The sequence below is a fragment of the Leucoraja erinacea genome, chromosome 8, assembly GCF_028641065.1.
Source record: "Leucoraja erinacea ecotype New England chromosome 8, Leri_hhj_1, whole genome shotgun sequence".
Classification (NCBI taxonomy): domain Eukaryota; kingdom Metazoa; phylum Chordata; class Chondrichthyes; order Rajiformes; family Rajidae; genus Leucoraja; species Leucoraja erinaceus.
Window position 1 is genome coordinate 39,169,031 of NC_073384.1, and position 7,156 is coordinate 39,176,186.

A 7,156-nucleotide genomic window follows, 5' to 3' on the forward strand; every position below is an offset into this window, starting at 1 on the left:
CTCTTCTTCAGACTCCTTGTGCCTATCTTTGATACAAACCTGCATCTGCAGTTCTTTGTTTCTACAAGTCAAAATATAATCTGAGTTCTGCTTAACTTGTTCCAATGAAGGGATAGTGAACTCCCCCATATCAGTTATACGAGAATAAAATAAGGAAAATAATGGTATTTCTAAATTCATCTCGCCCTCCCTCTCAACGTCCAGGTGGCGAATGATGCTTGGTGGACATTTCACACGTTGCACCTTTTATAACTCAACGACACAGCGGACAGAAAAAATATCACAGATCATCCACTATTAGTTAAAATGACCGAGTTGCAATCGATTCTGTGAGAAATAAATGTAATTGTACTGACGGTAACTTGTGTTGCTTTCATGAATGTGCTATTTACGCAAACAAAAAGGCAAGAGAACAGAGGCAACGTTTGTGTTACCTACAGAGGGGGTAACTGAATCAATTGTCCTTACACAAGAACGTTGCCACTCTGCAAGGCAATGAGCCCTAATGCTTCATTCTGAATTCGTTTTCTCCAGCTTCAAAACTTTATCCCATCCATGTTATTAGTTGCAATTAGTTTCTTATTGCCAAATACTCACTTTTTACGCGAGTTGCATTAGTTTTTCCTCCCACCACTTTGTGCAATCTAAAATTCATCTGCAACTGCGTAACCACAGGACTGCTGGAGACGGGGGAAGGGGTCTCGCACTGCATGCGGGGATTCGTAGTCCAGGGGGAGGAAAGCTGCCGATCCCACATAGCAGGAAGTGGTAGAACACAGGACTACACCTCCCGGCAGCCTTTGCTTCCGGTCACGAAGGCGGGCGCAGCCGGAGATCCGCCACGATGGAGTTGGAGGGAAAGCGGAGGCGCGGCCTCGGCCTCTAACGGTTCAGCGGCGGATGAACTCGGACCCCCACACGGGGTCGGCCTCCCGGCATAGCATCGCTCTGACTCCACCGTGTCCGTCTGCGTTGGAAATCATGGGAGTAAACGGCGACGGGACGGGAGGAGGTGTAGGGTGAAGGATCCCAGCCCAACGGATGAGGCTGTTTCCATGGCAACCGCAATCATCTGCGGCCCGCTCCGAGCTGTCTATCACAGCCATAGGGCGGGGCTTATCCGAGCTGTCCATCACAGGCCGGGGCGGGGCCGCCATGCGAACGCAGCAAGAGGGAGGGAAAGAGCAGGCAAAAACAAAATAATGGAAATATCTGTTATAGTGGGCGGACCCAGCATGGGAAGGGTAAAATTTCACATGAAATCCACGTGGAATACCAACAACTTTTATTTGAGACGTTTCTGCCTTTTCATACTGTAAAATTGTTGCGAAACATCTGAAATACTATTTCTCATTACAGAGGTCCTGCAAAAATATCTCTACCATGTTCTGCTCTGATTTCTGGATATTATGCTTGTCAAAAAAAAGTTGATGAGAGTTGGAAATATCTGAAATGTTAATACGATTTCTCTCCTCAGAGGACCTGCAGAGTATTTCTAATGTGAACAGACACAAAAAGCTGGAGTAAAAGCTGGAACAAGCTGCCAGAGGAGGTAGTTGAGGCTGGAACTATCCCATCGTTTAAGAAACAGAAACATAGAAAATAGGCGCAGGAGGAGGCCATTCGGCCCTTCGAGCCAGCACCGCCATTCATTGCGATCATGGCTGATCGTCCCCATTCAATAACCCATAGAAACATAGAAAAAGTTATCTCTTATCATATCTTCCGCTTGGGCAGCTTATAACCCAGCGGCATGACCCTTGGTTTCTCTAACTTTAAGTAACCCTTGCATTCCTCGCTCTTCATCCCTCTCCCATCCAAGTCGTTGTGCTAGTTTCAAAGTCGTCTTGTTAAGTCTCATTGTCGGTAACTCGTTTTCACCTAGCCCACAGCTAACAAGGGCCTGTTTCCTTCATCATCGTTACTCTTTTGCATATCTTTCATTCATTTGTTCAACATCTCTTAACATCACCATCTATATCTCTCGTTTCCCTCTCCCCTGACTCTCAGCCTGAAGTAGGGTCTCGAGCCGAAACATCAACCATTCCTTTTCTCCAGAGATGCTGCCTGACCGGCTGAGTTACTCCAGCTATTTGTGTCTACCTTCAGCATGAATTTTGATTTCTCTAATCTCAAGTAATCTTTGCATTCCCTCTCCCTCCCTCCCCCACACTAGCTCTCTTGCTAATTAGACCGTTTGTATTCCTTCTTTGTTATCACCTCGTCCCCAGCCAACAGTGGACCATTGTGGGCTCTACCTTTCCCGAGTCATCGGCACAAGGCTCTGCTTTGTTCCGTACCTTCCCCTACCTCCAGTGTCCCCCTGCGTGACACTTAATCTGAAGAACTGTTGGACAGGTACATGGATAGGACAGGTTTGGAGGGTTATGGACCAAGCTCAGGTAAGTGGGACTAGGGTAGCTGGGACATTGTTGGCCGGTGTGGGCGAAGGGCCTGTTTTCACACTGTATTACTCTTTGACTCTAACTCAGCAGGTAAGACAGCATCTCTGGAGAAAAGGAATAGGTGACGTTTCGGAATGCTGTTCTGCTCTATCTTGCTTCTCTCACTCCGAAAAGATTTGCTTATCTTTGAATATTTCGGTTGAATGCGACTTTTCTCCTAGTCGCATTTTCGCCCTCCCTCGCGGCCTAGCAGCTTGGATTGGTGCGGTCTCTACCGGAGTCGGGCCCAGAGCTTCAGCGGCTGGCGCAGCACGGACTTTCCATCGCGGAGCCGGGTGATCCCTTGTCGGGGATAGCCAGAAGAAGTGCTGCGATCGCTGGACCGCAGACTGTAACATCATGAAACCGCAGTCCGCGGAGCTTCTAGCAGCGGGCGCAGCGTGGACTTTCCATCGAGGAGTCTGGGATCCCTCACCGGAGAAGAGCTCCGACCGCCGGCCTGCAGCCTATAATATCGTGAAGCTGCGGTTTCCGGTAGGAAGCGGCCGATTCGGGACCTCCAAGCCGTGGAGTGTCCGTCCGTCCCGACGTTGGAGTTTCGAGAATTCCGACGAGAGGACCTGTACATTGGGCTGTTCGTAGCGGTGACTGTGGAGGGTTCATGGCCCCGACCACGGATGAACGAAGGAGGAGGACTGACTGAACGTTATTGCCTTCCACCACAATGAAGAATGTTGATTCCACTATGGTGGATGTTCATGTTGTGTATTGTACTCTTTTTGATTGTGTGGCTGCATGGTAAATCACATTCCACTGTACCTTAATTTGTGCATGTGGCAATAAATGTGAACTTGACCAAGTTTCCGTTAAAACTTAATTTCACAATCCCTGCATTATTCCACATGGATTTCATATGAAATTCCACCCTTCCCATATTGGTCCACTCACGATAACAGATATTTCAGAGATTTTCTGACTGCACTTTAACTCTCCTTTTAGCACTGCCATATCAAAACTGTTCTGTCAAGCAGTTCCATTTCATCTTTCACCTCATCCAGTAATCTAATTAACAGTGATACGTTTTCAGCACAGGAACAGTCCCTTGCAGCCCACAATGTCCATGCTGAACATGATGTTAAACTATTCTCTTCTGCCTGCACCCGACCCATATCCCTCCATTCCCTGAAAATCCTTTTTTTTACACAGAACCTGCCTGCATTGTCCATTATTTTCTAGCAAATTCTGCTTTTATGAAATGTCAAACCACTTGGATTGACATTAAAAACATACAAACCATCTAAACAAGACCAGAGCCAGAAGAAACACCTCTGCCACTCACAGTGGCATTGAACCAAACAAAAATAAAATGCTGCGGTCATTCCAACTACGGACAAAGGAAGATAGTGTTCATGATAAAACCACATAAACTATTCTCTGAACTACTAGACTTTAGAGCAGGGGTCGGCAACCTTGTTCTGCATAGGGGCCAGGAGCCATGTCTGTGAGCAGCCCGCCCCGGATGGCATGCATCAAATCACTTGTTCACAGAAGGTAGACAAAAATGCTGGAGAAACTCAGCGGGTGAAGCAGCCTCATTCAATCCTTGCATGTCTCACCCGCTGAGTTTCTCCAGTATTTTTGTCCACCGTCGATTTTTCCAGCATCTGCAGTTCTTTCTTAAAAGTGTTCACAGAAGGTGCTCGGGCGGCCGTGCCGGTGGTTTTGCGCAGGATGCAGTACAGCCAGAGCTCGGCCACGCTCGGGGGACCGGATGATTACGGGGGAAAAAAATCCGGCTGCGGGCCGGATGATTTCGGGTTACGGGCCACATTCGGCCCAGTGGTCGTAGGTTGCCGACCTCTGCTTTAGATATACAGCACGGAAACAGGCCCTTCGACCCACCGGGTCTGTGCCAAGCAGTTATCACCCCGTACATTAGCACTATCCTAAGCACTAGGGACAATTTACAATTTTACTGAAGCCAATAAACCTGTACATCTTTAGAGTGTGGGAGGAAACCAGAGCATCGTTACAAAATTCACGCAGTCACAGTGAGAACATACAAACTCCATATAGACAGCACCCGTAGTCAGGATTGAACCCGGGTCTCTAGTGCTGTAAAGCAGCAATTACCATTGCACCACTGTGCCATCCCATATGTTAGTATTTTTAATATTGTGCTATCACATCTAATGTGATGTGTTGCTCTTTGGTGTAATTTGTTTGAAAACAATAAAGCATTTGATGAACAACTCTGTTCCCCTTTACTCAAAACATTGAATCAAAAAATGTGTGCATGTGCATGTATAACATGATTTATAGCGATAGTCCACCATTCATCCCTACAACCTGTGCACTTTCACAAGATCACATCCTATTTGACTCGTCTCTCAAGTTCAAATTTTATTGTCACGTGCACCATAAGGTGCAGTGAAATGAATTTACCATGCAGCGTTACAATTAAAAAAGGACATAATATACAACATAATTCAACTCTGCATTACTGCCTGTGTCAGTAACCTTCAATCCACCTTTAATAGATACATCAATCCACTTTTAATAAACCTTATATCTTTAAGGTTCTTGATTAATAAGGGTGTCAAAGGTTACAGGGAGAAGGCAGGAGTACGGGTTTGAAGGGGAAAAATCGATCAGCCATGATCGAAAAGCGGAGAAGACTCGATGGGCCGAATGGTTTAATTCTGATCCTATATCTTCTGGTCTAATCCACTTTCTTTTAATTGAATCTATTCACCTCGGTCTTAAATTATTCAGACTCCACTTTTGTCAATATTTAATGAAGTTCTAAAATTCTTGATCCTCAGAGAAAATAATTTCCCCTCACCTTTATTTTAAATTCTAGATACACCCTAAAAAGGCAGCATCCTCTCCACATCCACCTTGTCTAAACTCCTCAGGATCTTATTTCAATCAAATCATTCTCCTAAACATCAAGAGTTACAAGCCCAGCCTGTTCAACGATTCTTCATAGAATAAGCTATCTATTCTGGGTATCAGTCTTGTAAACCTTCTTTGAACTGCTTCCAACACATTGACATCCTGCCTTCAGCTGATGTCTCCCTAATGCCCTATAAACAAAACATAATCTCCCTATATTTGTATTCAATTCCCATCAAAATAAATGAAAACATTCTGGTGGCTTTGGAAGTACTTCCTGCCTCGGCTTATCATGTACTAAAATATTCAGATCTCCCTGCATCTACATTTAACACACCTTTGGACATTTTCTTACTTTTCCAGACAAATGGACAATATTACATTTTCCCATAATTTACTCAATTTGCTTAATCTTTGCCAACCTACTTAACCGTTCTATATCTCCCTGTGGTCTCCTTGTGCCCTCTTCACAATTTAATTTCCTATATATCCTTGTTTCATCAGAAAAGTCAACCACTATATCTTCCGTGCCTTTATCCAAGTAGTAGTGAACAACATGGAAACATGCTGTATTCACGTTATTTCCTTTATCATGTATCTATACACTGTGGATGGCTCGAATGTAATCATCTATTGTCTCTCCGAAGACTGGTTAGCACGCAGTAAAAGCTTTTCACTGTACCTCAGTACATATGACAACTCAAACAGGCTCTTCGGCCTAACTTGCCCAGGCTGACCAAGATGCCCCACTTAAACTAATCCCACCTGCCCACGTTTGGCCCATATTCCTCTGAACCTTTCCTATCCAGTCATTTTACTGTAGCTGAGGTCCTTGCACTGTCCCCTGTCATACACCACTCATTGGACCTTGCCAACCAAGAATTGACATTTTTATGCCAGCTATCTGCTGGATATTAACTCTTCAATCCCCTGTCACCTCCAATTGTCACCTCCGTCACCATGAGCTAATATTTTTCCACATTGAAAACCTTTGATTTTGCACCTGTAAAATGCCACCCACCATCCGAGTTGATCCACCATGTTCCCTTTGTTGAAGAGATGGTAATAATTTGGTAAAAAGCAGGTAGCTGTGGTGAATTCAGGTTTTTCTTACTGGAGAGCAAATTATGTGGCGAGGTCCCCCAGAGGTCAGTAGTTTTTTTAAACATATTGATCTCCACATTTCCAGTTTCCCAATGTATATTAATTTTAATAACAGAGCATCCATAGCCTTCAAAGTATAGAATTGCTAGGAGTTATATCCCTTTTCAAAGAGAAATGTTTCCACACATCAGTCCTAAATGGCCGTTTTATTTCTGAGATGATATTGTGTATTATTCCCTCTGTCATTCCCTCTCATCTATTTGTAAAATCATCTCTCATTCTTAATCTCAATGTAAACCCAGTTCACTCAATAAGATAACCACCTCAGCCAAGAAATCAATCTGTGCCATACCCACACCAAAGCAAATATCTTACTTTCGGTCACACATTTCCATCAAAACCATTCATGACTTTTGCAATCCAACCCCCCCCCCCCCCCCCGCCACCTCCCCCCCCTCCCTCTGTCGACGCTGTCAGGGGTTCTCTCAAGGGTGTTGTGGTGTGTACTCTGACTGTTGGAATAAAAAGGCCTGGCGTCTGGCCTTTTCCTGAACTTGACCAGGCCACTACAGTACTATATTTCAACTTTCAGGAGGTTTCACAAATGATTCACCTCATTTCATAAAATGGAAGTGTGATATAAAGATATGACCATTTAGTAAGGCAGAAAGTGAGCAAATTTAAAAAATCATCTGGAGGAACTGGGTAATTGGATCATAGGAGTATCATAGGAGGCAAAATACTAAATG

At 44.6% G+C, this 7,156-nt stretch overlaps 1 protein-coding gene across 1 annotated transcript in view; it reads right to left on the reverse strand.

Moving 5' to 3' along the window:
* Positions 1–1,120, reverse strand: part of prkd3 (protein kinase D3) — a 268,503-nt gene extending 267,383 nt beyond the window's left edge. Inside the window, exon 1 of the mRNA XM_055639547.1 lies at positions 598–1,120. The gene's annotated coding sequence lies outside the window, so the exon portion shown is untranslated. The remainder of the gene's footprint in view (positions 1–597) is intronic.
* Between the last annotated feature and the right edge of the window lie 6,036 nt (positions 1,121–7,156).